The sequence below is a fragment of the Helianthus annuus genome, chromosome 7, assembly GCF_002127325.2.
Source record: "Helianthus annuus cultivar XRQ/B chromosome 7, HanXRQr2.0-SUNRISE, whole genome shotgun sequence".
In the NCBI taxonomy this organism is placed as follows: domain Eukaryota; kingdom Viridiplantae; phylum Streptophyta; class Magnoliopsida; order Asterales; family Asteraceae; genus Helianthus; species Helianthus annuus.
Window position 1 is genome coordinate 143,124,365 of NC_035439.2, and position 17,341 is coordinate 143,141,705.

Consider the following 17,341-nt stretch of genomic DNA (forward strand, 5'->3'; position numbering starts at 1 on the left):
GGACCAGAATTCTTTGTAAGAACAACCATATGGCATGGTTCTTCTTCTTTTGGGAATGGGCGCTTGAAGTATGGGTCCATTGTTCACGCTGTGTTCCGGTTCACTTGGTCGTTTACTGCTATGCTTACTTTTATTATTTGCTTCTTGAACCGTTTGAACAATAAATGGCATTGCATCTATAATTCCTTGTGCCACTATGTGTTGAACGGCACTATTATCCATTTGGTTTCCATTGTTATTGTTGTCCGGATTCTCATTAACCACGTTAATGTTACTCTGGTTATCGTGATTCAGATTATCTTGATTTCCCTCGTCGGCCATCTGAATTTTAAACATTTACCAAATATTAATATCACAAATAATATTTGAATATAGCCAATCACATGACACACACTTTTAGCCAAAAGCGTCGAGCATTGCGACTTTTACTCTATTCGTATATTATGCATCATTACACACTAGTACTGAATTTAAAATTACAATACCGACTGAAATGTAAAGCTACAATACTAGTAGTATGCATCCGTAGTTTTTTTTCTAACACATACACACATATATTATTATTATATTTACTAATACCGTTTCCACCATCACATTTACTGATATGGATTCATCCAAAAATCCATATTGCGCTCATCGTATTTCCATACGAGACGCTCTCCCACCTGTCGCATTCTCTCACTGTTTTTAAAATTTCCTCACCGAAAGTCCTAAGTTCTTGGACATTTTCTGTACTCATTGGGGGTGCAGGTTCTAGGACTGGGTTTGGAACCTGTGGTGCGGGTTCCTGATATGGAGGCATAGGGGCCTGGTATGGGTATGGATTCTCTAAAATTTCCCTAACATATGCATCACTAATGTTGTAGGGGTCTTTAGGATCTAACCCTGGGTAGGCTCCTAAGTGGAACATTGGCACATTTTTCTGTATTGGGTTTTGTTGCACGTAGTCCCTAATTTCATCCCACCAGGGGTCATAATTTGGGTCTAGGGGGTTTGGTGCAGGTACCCTAGGTATCTCCTCCGGCCCACCCTGGACGGAATCGGGAGCCGCGAGCAGTCCAGTGGTACCGGTGATTATTTTGAAAAACATTGCAGCGGAAATTTCATCACGACCGTGAGTTAGGAAAATATCAGAGTTTAGAAACACCGGATTTTATTTAAATGGATGGAATGAATTCCAAGTTTTACAAAGGTAGCTTTTAATAAAAACAATATTTCTTAATTTGATTTAATTAATAAAACAAGCCACTTCTTGATGCCTTCGGTGCCGGATCCAATTCTTACTCCAATATACTGTAATTACCTGAAACGCGTTTTAAAAAGGTTTTGTCAGCGGGAAATACTGAGTGAATCATTCTGTTTTCTAAAACGACCCGTTAGTTATAATTTACAGTATTAAGAGCGATTACAATGTTTCTATCAACCAATTATCAAGAATGGGTATTTGTCACTCGATTCATTTCTGTGACTGTGGTCATACCACTATTGGGTCCCGTTGCCCTAATAGTGACGGTGTACTCACACAGAGTAATAATAACTCACATAGAGTAATATTCACTCACATAGAGTGATAATAACAGTAATGTGCACAATACCCCACATACCAGCTGTAATTTGGTGATTACAAAGACTTAATCCCTGTAACTATAACCTTGAAAATAATTTGAGGTATTGTAATATTTACTCACAAACGGTGAGAAAACAGTTTAAAAAGAAGAATGACTCACTTTATAAGCATGCAAGATTGAGTTAACAAGCTTCTTGATTCTACTTCTTCCGATAATTAAGCATGCACTTTATTATTCTGGATCTTCTGATGATTTAATGGTTTGTTTGATTGTGAGTGTGTAGTTGGGAGTATTTTTGGTAGTTATATAGTTTAACAGAATGGAATACGTATTTGTGTAAAACCCAAATCAAACCTTAACGATAGTCACGAGATTCGAACCTTAACGAAATTCACAAAGTGTAACACTTTGGATTCCGTTTACCGAAATCACAAGGTATAGTACTTTGGCATCCGTTTAACGAACTCACAAAGTATAGTACTTTGGCATCCGTTAGTTGGTTCCTGAATCGATCGGACAGAACTTCGCTTTGGTGATTATTGGTTATAACACCAACGTATAGAGTAAAGAAGAAGAGAAATGAGCAAAGGAAAATGAATTCCTAAGCTTCTATTTATAGGTAGGAAAAGGAAACTTCTAGGAAGTTTCCCTTGTATTTCTAGGAAGTTTCCTATAGCTTTTCTAGGAAGTTACTTATGCATTTTCTAGGAAACTTCCTATACACAGATGTCTATCCTCTTACACCTTCCTAGCACCTTCCTTTGATATTATCTATTTATATTTATATATATATATTTCTGATTAGTAGATCTTACTTAGCTTAATTAATCTTGCTTAACTTAATTAATCATACTTAGCTTAATTAATCTGGTTTAGCTTAATTAATCCTACATAATTAATACTGAACCTAATTAATGGATTAATTAACCTACTCAGTTAACCTAGCTGCTAAGTTTATTTAACTATTAAGTTTACTTAGCTACTAAGTACTCTAGCAGTTTCCTGATTACGAGTTCTAATTTCTAGACACAATGGAACTCGTATTAGTGTACTAACTCAATTCAACTTTAACGACAATCACGAGATAAAACCCTCACAACGATTTACAAGTGTAATACTTAACAATTCAGCGGATTCACAACGAATGACAGAGTATAGTCCGAGGTCGGACAGTACTTCAAACATTCAAGTCGAAATCACGATGAATAACAAAGTATAACTCAATTTGAGCAGCACTCAGACAATCGTTGGATAGTTATAATCGATCGGATAAAGTATCGTACCAGTGATTAGAGTTATTACCCTAATAACGGGCAGAGTTTAGGGATTTAGAGGGCAAAATCCCGAGCTATTATTTACAAAAATAAAAGCTGACGGAAAGAAAAGAATTGAACAGCGATTGAGTTAATACCCTGATTGCGGCAGCATTTCGATACCCGTGTGTGTTAATTGTGGTAAACCGAGTATAACTCAGTACGTATAACGAATTCTTTTGTCGTTTAAAAGACAGAATTCAAGTGCCAACCCCCTCTATTTATACTGAATTTTTGACTTTCTCGCGTGTCGCGACAGGGACACCTGGTCCTGTCGCGTGGCGCGACGGGTAACATTTTAGGGTAGGGTAGGTTCGTGTCCCAGTAGGCTTGCTGAGTTGACAGTTCGACGAAATTTACGTCCTACAGCAAATTATGAAGATAATTATCAGCTAGGTTTGTCCCCCTCTGAATTTTAGGGGCCCTGATCCTGATTCTGATTGTTCTGAAAATTTTAGGGTTTATGCAGAATTACTTGGGTGTCTCAATTAGGGTCTCCTTATTGGATAATTATCATACTAAGTATTAAATTTAGTGAGAGTTGTTACATTCTCCCCACCTTAATAAAAATCTCGTCCTCGAGATTTGGATTATGATATTTTCTTGGGTTATGTTTCTTCTTTTAATTAAGAGAAACAATGTATCGTGGAATGGAATCAAAGGATATTTTGAGGGGTTATGAATTTTGAAAATAGGAATGATTTATAGAAACAATTGGATTCAATATCCGAAATGAACTTACTTTGATCAATTGAGGGAGATTCTGAATTGATAAATATCTATTTGTGAATGGAAGTATGGAAAATAATCTGTTAATGATTTAAATAAAAACTGCGAAATGGTACTAGACAACAGAATTTTAGTGTATCGTAATCTGAGTACATAATTGTACCAAGAATATGACAAATCAAACGAATGACTCATGAGTAGGGTTTAGCACAGGCTACAAATCTATTCGGACGCTACAAAGTGTTTGTAAAGAATTCAATGATGACCGAATAAATTTATTGTTTTTGAATTTGAGAGTTTCAAGGAGGCGAATCTGGATATTTCAAAAGATGAAATGTTCAAACGAATAAGATGAAATGGTATATATATATATATATATTTTTTTTCAAGGTGATTGGGTTCAAGCCAGAAGATATATGATCTATAGAAAAATGAATGTGAAGAACTTTTTGGAATTAGTAAAATTCTTTGTCAGAAGAAAACTTACCTTGATTGGTACCTAGGGAAGACTTAAGATTGACCGGTTCAAAATGAAATGAAAACAGGAAAATGATTCGTCAAATATTGAATTATGATATGAAAAAAATCAATGTGCTGCGATAGGTGATTTGTAAAAATACATGAAAAGACAATAAAGTTAGTGTATTTTTGTCTTAATACATAATTGTATTAAGATGATTTTAATCAAATGTTTGATTAAAGATAGGTGATATTTTAGTTATTAAATATCTTTTTATGTTATCATAAAGTAGAATAATAAATATAGATATGTTTGAAATATCAAAATCCGTGGGAACTTTTGACAAAATAATGATATAGGTTTACCCAATATTCTAGAACTCATGATTATTATTTGTAAAATCAAGTGTGTTTAATTATAAGGTTTTATAATAAGGTATTTTAAATCATAAATGTTTATTTTAATATCAAGCATACTTAAATATTGGTTGGCGTAAATAACATTTGATATTCTAATATATATATACATAAAATTTCTATAAGTATATAATGGTGGTGAAATATTAATCAAGATGATATTTATTTATAATATGTCTTGTTTATGAATACTTAGACGATTATTTAGGTAATTTTATTCGTCCCTTTAGTTGTTTTATGAAAATATGTTTTCTCTTTACAGTACGAAAAATATTTTTACATATAATTGAAATTTATTAAATAAATATAATGACTTAATTTATGTATATTAAAGAGTTATTATCATGGTTGAATATTGGTTAGTGCTGCCTTGTTTAAGCATAGGTGGCCAGTCCATGCCTAACTAAGGCTATGCTATCCAATACCTGTCTTGATAATAATCTTAATACCTAAAATAATATTAATACCTACTATTATTAATATTTATCAAAAATAATTAATTTACACGAGATTAGCGAAATTTTCCAATTTTGTGAAAAATGTTACCACAAGGTGATCGTAATCAAAGAAATGATTTAATGAACTCGAAGACTAAACAAGCATGTTATGGTTCACGAGAATTGAAGTGCTCGTTGGGACTACTTTGAATATGATGGCTTCAATCCATCATATGGGACTTTGAATTGAATACGAAAATGCGAGCAAGTTCAAACAATTGAACTTTGGTGTAAACAAAATGAGTTCAAGAAAGTTCTGACATGGTTACAACAAAACCATGTATACCATTAAAAGGAAATCGAGTTTTTCAAAGGAAAAATTTATCGATCAAATATCAAAGAGTAATCATTTTGCAAAACGCGGTAATGCAAAGATCAAGTATAATGAAATGATATTTGAGGTTGGATAAAACAATAATTTGGAATGAAGCCTTCCTAGGGTCTTATAACTCATATGAACCACATGCACAACAAATAGTGTATGGATTTACCAAGAAACGAAATAGATCACTATTTGCTATTATGAAAGAATTCTTTATGGTATGATGACCATTACAAGAACACGAAAGTCAACTTATTATAGGCAGAAGTCAGAATTGCTACGAAAGGAATATAAGAACTTTTATCTGAAATTTTGTGTGATAACCGTTGTTACGTGACAGTACCAAGGAATGTCAAATGAAATGAAATGAAATAGGGAATTTGCAAAACTATATGACTTCTTTTGTAGTGCTAATAATTATGACCCAGGTTAGACTATGCACCGATGATTGTGAAATCTTGTTCCAACGTACCTCAGCGAAATGTAGATCGTTTGTAGGATCACGTGGCAAAGTGCTTCGTTTTGATTAGTAGTTTTCTACTGACAGAATTAGTATTGGTGTCATCGTGCCCAATTTATACTTTTCAAAGTTCTTGCCTTGGAAAGTCGTGTGTGATATATTTCAACGTCTGTGGACGTATATTTTAAGTTTCATGTGTTTTCTTGTGCATTAGCACAACTTTATATGTTTCTTACTTGTGCATTGTAAATTTTTATACTTTCGATGATATCCCATCTTTAAAGGGTTCTCATTGTATGAGTTACGAGGTAAATGATCAAACAAAATAATGTTTGATATTGGAAAAGAGATTCCTGATAAAGAATTCTAGACACGGATGCTTGTGCTTTATTTCAATTTGTCAATTCTTATGGTTTTTTGGAATTTCCTTATAGATATACCTATCTATATAATCACATATTTCACATGCTGAAATAAACATACCATTTATCAGGTCAATGTATTTAACAGACTGATATTTCCAAGAACCACTCAGGTATTTGGTCATGATACTATTTAGGGAAATCTTGTCACTGATTTGACATATCATTTACCCCGTCTTATCCGGTTTGCGCCGGAGCGGTAATCTCAATATGTCCGGACAAGCTGGAGAGTCTGCTACTCTATACCCAGTTTTGCCGGAGAAAATTTTCTATTTCCCATAAATAGTATCTTTTCAAAAAGTGCCTCTTTTATTAGGGCTTTTATCCAGAATCAAGGAAATTTGTATTCCCATAACATCTCTTATTCTAGACCAAATAATATCAATTAGCAAGAATAAATAGCAATTAAGTGCTATTGCCTGCTAACCGTCATACCAGTATCCATTACATTATACTTATATAAGTAATTTACCTTAAAGTTTATTTTAAGGCAAAATTCTTAAGTTCAAGTCTAAATACCATCTGGAGTGCTATCAAATAATATTAAGTTTCTAATTCTCCATTTCACTTAGGTATTATTATAACACCTAATGGTGTAAACCAGTGGCTTAGCTTATACTAATGCATCTTTTCTTATGTTCAAGTCTAACTGCTATCAGCTGTGCTATCATTTAATAGAAATCTCCTAACTCTTTTTATTTAAGCTTAAGTATTATTATCACAACACTTATAGGCTTAAAGCAGTGGCTCTGATACCACCTTCTGTCACGTCCCCCGACCCACCCTGGACGGAATCGGGAGCCGCGAGCAGTCCAGTGGTACCGGTGATTATTTTGAAAAACATTGCAGCGGAAATTTCATCAGGACCGTGAGTTAGGAAAATATCAGAGTTTAGAAACACCGGATTTTATTTAAATGGATGGAATGAATTCCAAGTTTTACAAAGGTAGCTTTTAATAAAAACAATATTTCTTAATTTGATTTAATTAATAAAACAAGCCACTTCTTGATGCCTTCGGTGCCGGATCCAATTCTTACTCCAATATACTGTAATTACCTGAAACGCGTTTTAAAAAGGTTTTGTCAGCGGGAAATACTGAGTGAATCATTCTGTTTTCTAAAACGACCCGTTAGTTATAATTTACAGTATTAAGAGCGATTACAATGTTTCTATCAACCAATTATCAAGAATGGGTATTTGTCACTCGATTCATTTCTGTGACTGTGGTCATACCACTATTGGGTCCCGTTGCCCTAATAGTGACGGTGTACTCACACAGAGTAATAATAACTCACATAGAGTAATATTCACTCACATAGAGTGATAATAACAGTAATGTGCACAATACCCCACATACCAGCTGTAATTTGGTGATTACAAAGACTTAATCCCTGTAACTATAACCTTGAAAATAATTTGAGGTATTGTAATATTTACTCACAAACGGTGAGAAAACAGTTTAAAAAGAAGAATGACTCACTTTATAAGCATGCAAGATTGAGTTAACAAGCTTCTTGATTCTACTTCTTCCGATAATTAAGCATGCACTTTATTATTCTGGATCTTCTGATGATTTGATGGTTTGTTTGATTGTGAGTGTGTAGTTGGGAGTATTTTTGGTAGTTATATAGTTTAACAGAATGGAATACGTATTTGTGTAAAACCCAAATCAAACCTTAACGATAGTCACGAGATTCGAACCTTAACGAAATTCACAAAGTGTAACACTTTGGATTCCGTTTACCGAAATCACAAGGTATAGTACTTTGGCATCCGTTTAACGAACTCACAAAGTATAGTACTTTGGCATCCGTTAGTTGGTTCCTGAATCGATCGGACAGAACTTCGCTTTGGTGATTATTGGTTATAACACCAACGTATAGAGTAAAGAAGAAGAGAAATGAGCAAAGGAAAATGAATTCCTAAGCTTCTATTTATAGGTAGGAAAAGGAAACTTCTAGGAAGTTTCCCTTGTATTTCTAGGAAGTTTCCTATAGCTTTTCTAGGAAGTTACTTATGCATTTTCTAGGAAACTTCCTATACACAGATGTCTATCCTCTTACACCTTCCTAGCACCTTCCTTTGATATTATCTATTTATATTTATATATATATATTTCTGATTAGTAGATCTTACTTAGCTTAATTAATCTTGCTTAACTTAATTAATCATACTTAGCTTAATTAATCTGGTTTAGCTTAATTAATCCTACTTAATTAATACTGAACCTAATTAATGGATTAATTAACCTACTCAGTTAACCTAGCTGCTAAGTTTATTTAACTATTAAGTTTACTTAGCTACTAAGTACTCTAGCAGTTTCCTGATTACGAGTTCTAATTTCTAGACACAATGGAACTCGTATTAGTGTACTAACTCAATTCAACTTTAACGACAATCACGAGATAAAACCCTCACAACGATTTACAAGTGTAATACTTAACAATTCAGCGGATTCACAACGAATGACAGAGTATAGTCCGAGGTCGGACAGTACTTCAAACATTCAAGTCGAAATCACGATGAATAACAAAGTATAACTCAATTTGAGCAGCACTCAGACAATCGTTGGATAGTTATAATCGATCGGATAAAGTATCGTACCAGTGATTAGAGTTATTACCCTAATAACGGGCAGAGTTTAGGGATTTAGAGGGCAAAATCCCGAGCTATTATTTACAAAAATAAAAGCTGACGGAAAGAAAAGAATTGAACAGCGATTGAGTTAATACCCTGATTGCGGCAGCATTTCGATACCCGTGTGTGTTAATTGTGGTAAACCGAGTATAACTCAGTACGTATAACGAATTCTTTTGTCGTTTAAAAGACAGAATTCAAGTGCCAACCCCCTCTATTTATACTGAATTTTTGACTTTCTCGCGTGTCGCGACAGGGACACCTGGTCCTGTCGCGTGGCGCGACGGGTAACATTTTAGGGTAGGGTAGGTTCGTGTCCCAGTAGGCTTGCTGAGTTGACAGTTCGACGAAATTTACGTCCTACAGCAAATTATGAAGATAATTATCAGCTAGGTTTGTCCCCCTCTGAATTTTAGGGGCCCTGATCCTGATTCTGATTGTTCTGAAAATTTTAGGGTTTATGCAGAATTACTTGGGTGTCTCAATTAGGGTCTCCTTATTGGATAATTATCATACTAAGTATTAAATTTAGTGAGAGTTGTTACAACAAAGATTCCTTCTTCCGTATCAGCAGAGTACCCTGAGAGGGCAGGCTGAGAAGAGGAGGTGCCTTCGCTCCTAGGCGAACCAGACAATTGACGATACGCGTCAGAGGGTCCTTGGTCGCTCATACTGTAAACTAACAAATAGTCAGATAACACATAGCAAGTAAATAAAATTATGCACGTATTTCCGTAATTTATTTCCTAACATTTTGAATTTTGATGTCAGCGGAACACTTCTGTGGCTGAATCAGTGGCATAGCTCTGATACCACCTTCTGTCACAGCCCCCGATCGCTAGTTCCCGGGAACGGGCGGCCGTGAGCCAGTTTCGGTGGTATCACATTTATTTATCCAATTTGGCAGCGGAAATTTTCATCAGGACCGTAGTTAGGAAATATGTTATCAGAGTAAACCACCACATTTTATAATATTAAACACATGGGTAAAACCCAAGTTTTCAGTACATATAATTTCATAGGGGTACACCCTATTTTATTTAAGAAAAACATCTATTTCTTTTTAGGTAACTTTATTGCCACTTTTCCAAGCCTTCAGTGCTGTCCAGCTGGTTTCTATTTGGCTTTCACATTTTGTTACCTGAAACGCGTTTTAAAAACATTTTGTCAGTGGGAAATACTGGTGAGTGAATCCCAGTTTAATCAAGTTTAAATAAAACCAATTTGCAGTATTGAGGGCACATCCGCAATTACATTTGTTTCCAAGACATCACAATTAACATCAGTGGTACGGTCATACTCAACTTATGGGATGTTACCACGCCAGTAATCAATTTTGTATACAAAACCCCAACATACCCACTATAATTGTATTCTTTACAAATACTTAATAACTGCTTTGTATATATTTAATTAAGTGAGGTTTTGTAAAAACAGTAACCAAAAAGGTTTACAAAAAGTGGATCAACTCACAAAAATGAGTTCATAAAAAGAAGGATCACTCACATTGCTGTTTTAGGTTATCCTTTAGGGTTTCCTGGTGAATATCTATAATTTACACAAATGCACATGTGTTAGTATAATAACCCATTTTAACATTAGTAATACCCTCCCCGAGACGGCATTCCAACGACTACGTCGGGCAGAACCACGACAGCCGTTACGGAACCCTAGATCAATCGGGCAGCGTATCTAATACGTCTCCAGGGGTTATAATACTTACATCGTAGCAGAACCTCGCTAATTAGGGGGTATAATGCCCGGGTATAATAACGCCACTACAGAAAATTGAGATTGAAAGAAAGAAATGAACGATCGGACTGAAGGCCCGTTGCCTTCTATTTATAGGGCTGTAATTGCGTCTTCACGCGGCCCGCGTTAAGAATGGGCCAAGCTTACGCGGCCCGCGTCAACGCTGGGTCAACGCGTAGCTTGGCTAGTAGGCTTGTCGGGTGTTGGGCCACGTGGCCGCACCGGGCTTTGCCACATTCTGAAACACTCGCGGCCCGCATCAACTTAAACAAAATCATACGCGGCCCGCATGAACTAAAGATTTCAGCGGAGTCCGGTTACACCTTAATGCGGCCCGCGTTAAGTTGAGGTGAGGTCCTACGTGGCCCGCCTCAACTTAAGATTTAAGGTTTTTAATTTATTTTATATGTTATATTGTATTTTGGGCTCGGTTTTCACATACGGGGTGCATATAAAGACATATTGAGACATTTTAAGATATATTAGGGGTGTCAGAACTATTTTGAGGGTGTTGGTTTTATCGAGGGTTATTACAGTTTGGGTTGGACTCACCCATGCACTATCTGAAATGGGATATATGATCCCATGGTCCAACCACTTGATTACCTCTTTCTTTACTACTTCTCGCATGTTAGGATTAAGCCTCCTTTGTGTATCCCGTGCAGGCTTCGCATCTGCGTCAGTAGTAATTTTATGGATGCAAATAGAAGGACTTATACCTTTTAAATCAGCGAGAGTCCACCCGATCGCTGCTCGATGGGTCTTCAGCACCTTTAGTAGTGCTTCTTCTTGTTCTTTCTCCAAATTAGCTGCAATAATTACCAGGAGAGTTTGGTCCTCTCATAAGAACGCATACTTTAAATGCGCGGGCAGCTCTTTCAATTCTACATGTGGTGGGCTAATTAGTGACGGTTTCAACCCTGATGAAATCTCAGCCAGAAGGCTCTCCACTTGATGGGACCATGGAGGCCTTCTCTCCTACAACGCTTGCACCTCCAACTTCCGAACTTCTTCTTCTAAATCACACATGTGATTTTCTTCTACCCTGTCACAAAACAAACAAAACTCGGGCACCTCATCCTCGACATGAGGATAACATCCATCTATGATATCTGCCATGAAACATTCATCGCTTTGAAACATGTCAGAAACGTTAGAAAACACATTCAATCGGACCTTTCTATTACCAAATGTCATGTCGACAGTGCCGATGCGACAGTCGATCTAAGCATGTGCAGTGGCTAAGAAAGGTCGGCCCAAGATAACATTTGGTTGATTGACTTGATCAGCAGAGACATAGTCAAGCACCAAAAAGTCAATAGGAAAGTAGAATTCTTCCACCTTAACTATCACATCGCGAACTATCCCTCAAGGAAGCTTAGGGGTCAAATCTGCCAACACAACAGTTGTGTCAACGACGCAATGGACCAAAATCATATTGGTCGTACAAGCTTCCCGGAAGGATACTCACGCTAGCCCCGAGATCCAACAACGCCCTACTCATTTTAAAATTACCAACTTGTATTGAAATTAAAGGCGTCCCGGGATCCCGTAGCTTAGGTGGAAGGACCCCATTCAATACGGCACTAACTGTATCAGTGAGATCAACTTTTTTAGGGACTTTGTGCTGCCGTTTTTGAGTGCACAAATCCTTAAGATACTTAGCATAAGCCGGAACCTGTTTAACGGCGTCAATTAAGGGTAAGTTGATTTTTACTTGTTTAAATACCTCTAAAATTTCCTCCGGTTGAGGTCCCCTTTTATTGATTATTTTCGTATTACCCGGATCCTTCAAGGCTTCAGGAAAGGGAGGTAGAATCGGTTCCCCTTCCTTAGCCTTGATTGGCTCAGAAGTTGTAGCACATGTGTTTTTAACGTTACTTTTAACAATGTTTTGTTCCAACTCATCGTCACTCTCACCATTTTCACCTAAATCCTCCACCACACCATCAACGGGCTGTGGTGAGGTGTCGACCTTTTGATAATTCCTACCACTACGTAAAGTACTTACCTGGCCGACTGGACTGCCTTTCTTTTGATGAGCGGGATTTGTTGTTGTATCACTTGGTAATTTCCCACTATTCTGCTTTAGCTCCTTCATCTCGGTTGCAAGTTGGGCCATTTGTGTAGTTAATGATTGAACGACCTTATCTCGCACCTCATCCTTTTGAGCACGATTTTGTAACTCAAGCCTTTGATTTTGTAAGTCAAGCTGAATTGCTTTTAACATCTCCATCATATCATTATTCCCTGAAGTGTTAGAAGACCCAGTTGGTCCTCTTTGATCGTTTTGGTAGCCACCCTGAAAGTTACCTTGAAATCGGTTCTGATTGAAATTTCTTTGACCACCAGATTGATTGTTGCCTTGAAATCCCGGATTTAGCTGATTATTCGTATTCCCATAGCTAAAATTCGGGTGATTTCTGAGGCCCGGGTGATATGTGTTGGACTGCATGTTGAAATTTCTTCCACCACCCCCGCCTTGCACAAAGTTCACATCCTCAATTTCACCATGAATGGTTGGGCATTGATCCGCTATATGCCCTAGATCTCCACAATGTCCACACAACAGAAACTGACCACTTACCTCCGGTGGATTCTCTACTGCTCTTACTGTCGAATGTCGTGCACTTCTAGAAGATTGAGCTTTGCGTTTTGTCGCCCTTGCGATTCTTTCTAAATATTCCCAATCATCCTCTTCGTAATTCGTTCCAAAAGTACCATTGGATATTGAATTTACATCCCTTGCATCTTCATATGTTAGGCCTTCGTGGAATGTATTCATAAGCTCCCACAAATATATACCATGATGTGGACAGTTCTTGAGCATCATTTTGAAGCGATTGAATGCTTCGTGAAATAACTCACTGGGCTGTTGTCGAAAACCCTGAATATCCCTACTTGCGTTGTTAGTACGCAAATGAGTATAGAATTCATCTAAAACTTGTTGCTGCATTTCACCCCATGTGAAGATCGAAGCTGACAGTAGCGAATGGAACCATTGCTGCGCTTTGTCTTCGAGTGTGAATTGGAAGAGTACCAACTTCACATCATCAACGGAGAAACCTTGACTGTTGATTGTGTTACAACGTGCATCATATGCAGCAATGTGTAGATATGGTTCTTCATGTGCGTGACCATGAAACTTAGGCAGACTGGATATTGATTATGTTCGTACTTCGAATGACCGCCCTCCTTGTAATTGCGGGATCACAACCAGTGATGGGTTGTTAGCTATAGCAGGCCTGAAGTGGCTCTCGATACCTCGAACTGGACCCTGATTATTTCGCCATGGAATACCTTCCGGTAAATTCACCGGTCGGTGTAAGTTTCGCGGTAGTGGTCTTACCTGACCCGGCATCTGAGGTACCGGTGGTGGTAACGGAATATCCACAACCGGCCTTCTCGGAACAGGTTGCTGATTGATTGGGTCAGGTTGATTATATTGCTGTTGCATCGGTATCAGTTGCACCTGTGGTTGTTGATATGGAACTTGTTGTTGCTGCACAAATGTTTGATAACCCAGTTCCCTTGATTAACTCCTTCAAATCCACCTGCCTCAACTGTTTGCCTCTCGTAGGTACCCGTATTAACCACTTGTCACTCGTTTTGACCAACGTAGTTATCATATTCCTCAAAGCCATCGTCGAAATCCCCTGAATTATTTCCTTGATCATAAATGGTCGATCTGTAAAGATATGGCATTGGCTGACTTTGCTGTGAAATAACCGGTCGGGTGGCTGGCGGAATTGATGTTGCATTAGGTGCTAGAGTCTGACTCGGTGATGCAATATCATCGGGAATGATTCTAACATAAGGAGACGAATGCTGTAAATTGACAGTCTGGGTTGCAGTTGGGTATTGAAGAGATGTTGCTTGGATGGAAGTTGGTTGAATGTTATCAAAGTTTGGGAAAAAGGTTGAGAATGATGGTACTGGAGATGTAGAGGTAGGTTGTGTAGACTGCGGTGGTGGTGGTGGAACTGGTACGGTAGTGTTTGGTGAAGGGTGGGTAGGTGTTGGTGAAAATTGTTGCTGTGGAAGTGGGTCTTGCGGTTGTTTCTCCGGGGTTGCTGAGTTCTCCATTGTCTTAGATGTTGGTATAGGTCATTGTAGAATCTTGTTCTCACGATGTAGTACTCGCTTTGTATGCTTTACTGTTCTCTCGAACTCTGGGTCGAACACTAATGGTGATGACTTCCCGGAATTCCGAGTATGATGCATACACTTCCTAGATCACCTGCACAAACAAAAACAAGAAAACCTCGCGTAAATCCGAACAAAACAGAACAAACTAAAAAGAGACAATATTTTTGGATTTTTGTATATTTAACTAAAACTAGAACATAACACTAAGCACTTTGCGCACGCCTCCCCGGCAACGGCGCCATTTTGATGTCTGTCGTTAAGGACATGCAAAAACCGAAATAAACTAGTAGCTAGAGTAAGTCGGATATCGAACCAAGGGAGGATTGTGGAAAGTGTTATTATGCTAAGTATTGATTAACTATTACTGAATTGAAAAATCGGTTTGTTTGATTATGTGAAAGAACTAAATTAGCGAATAAAAATTGTGATTTAAATCAATAAGAGAAAAGATGGTTCCTCCAGATTTCAGGTTTTGCAATTAACTTCAACTATGTGTTTAATCGTAACCTACATAGACATAGGTGTTAAACTCGATTAATTAATTGTGATAACCAACGACTAAGTACTCCGGTCAATACATAACAGGAGGTTATCGAATGATTATCAATTACAATTTACAAACCCTAACCCCATGTCAAATATATCCCAATTACTAGAACTCTCGGGAACTGAATGCTTAGAAATTAAGGTTTAAATAAATGTAATTGTTTACAACCAATAAATCAAATCAATGGTGAGAAGCATCAAATGCTTAGATCACCAGATTAAAACGATTGCATCAAACACATAGTATCAATCAACTTACAAAACCCTCCATCCGGAGGAAACCACAAAAGTTTAGCCGCTCATCTCGCACAAAAGATCTTCAAAAGCTTGAATTGATGAGTAGTTCATGGTTGATTCGATGATTGGAATGAGAATCTTGATGGATTTGGATGAAATAAGCCTTGAATCTTCAGTCTTGGAGTGCCTTGATCGACCTTTGAATGATAGATTCGGTAAGATGTGAAGATATGAGAATGATTGATTGAACTTGAATGCCAAAAAGTTGCCTCCTTGCTTCCCTAGTTGATCCTTTATTAAAGAATAATGAGAAACTAGGGTTTTTATCTTATAAAAACCCACCAAAATCATCAAATTCGCGCCCCCTTTTGCCCCAGCGTCACCCACGGTTTAGAACCTTGGGCCACAGTTTACATCAGAGCGGGCACAATTACCTCCACTGTGGGTGAAGGTCTGATCCGTGGGTCACAGTATAAACTCCCTGTTGTTTTTTTATCCTTGCAGCCCCATATCGTGACCCACGGTTTGTGTACCGTGGGTGAAAGCGCAAAACATCAGCTCCCCATAAATACCTACATAGAACTTTCAGCATATGTCACTTTTGGTCCCTAAACTTCAAGTTTTCACTTCTCTCACATATAACCATCATATATCTTTCATTTAATGACCCGAAGACCCCTCAAACTTCAATATCTCTTATTTCTTCAATATTTCAACTATAATTAACTTCCAATTAATTACCAAACGGCCCCTATACTTTGTAGAATCTTGTTTCTTGCACATTTAGGCACAAAGCAAGTTCCAATTAAATACCGAATGGTCCCTGAACTTTGTTCTTTCATACTCCTTTCACTCGTGGGCGTTCATATCACCCGAACAAACTTCAATATTCATCCTCGAGCTGCAATATCCCATCCAATGCTTGCAACTCCATCTTTATCCATTATAAACACACCGAATTACGTGCTTAACCTGCAAATCACCAAATTCTCGTAATTACTTCATTCTAAGCAAGTAAACACATCAAATATACATAAAACATCATATTTAGACACTCTAAAGCTCGGGTTTCACCCTCTCCATCAACCACCCACAATCACCACATACCGCCGCCATCACCACTGACAATCAACCTCGCCCAAGATTGTTTCAAATCTGAAAAGGGGTAATGAGCTCTAATTTGGGGGCTAAGTTTTGCTCGGATCCAGTGAAGAGAGGCTAAGATGTACTCAGATCCAGCGAAGAAGGGCTAAGGTTTACTCAGATATAGTGAAGAAGGGGCTAGTAATTATGGAAGTGATGTTCTAGATTTAGATTAAATTGTTAGCCATTTGTATTTGTGCGCACCGACACTTGAATTTTTGGTTTGAATATATGTGTTTGGAATCATTTACATACGTACTGTTTGAAATTATTTACATACGAGCTGTTTGAAATCATGATGAGTGTTTACATATAAACTTTATAAATTATTGGATATTGAAGCATGTAAAATCAAGTCATTAAACGGTGTGAATATGTGGTTTAGAGACACAGAGAGAGGCGGGGTGGTTGGTGTTGGTGGCAGCTAGTGGTGGTTGATGGTGGTGGCCATTAGGGTTTATAAATTTAAAGTATAAAATAAATTTTGAATTAGTAATAATATGATTTTATATATATAATATACATATGGTTAAATATTTATTATTTCAATATATATATATATATATATATATATATAATTACCAAAATGCCCTTCTAGCTAACAAACATATTGGATGTAGTTAGGGTCACAAAGCAGAGTAGAGAAAAAGTAATAGGGTAAATTACACTTTTCGTCCTTTATGTTTGTA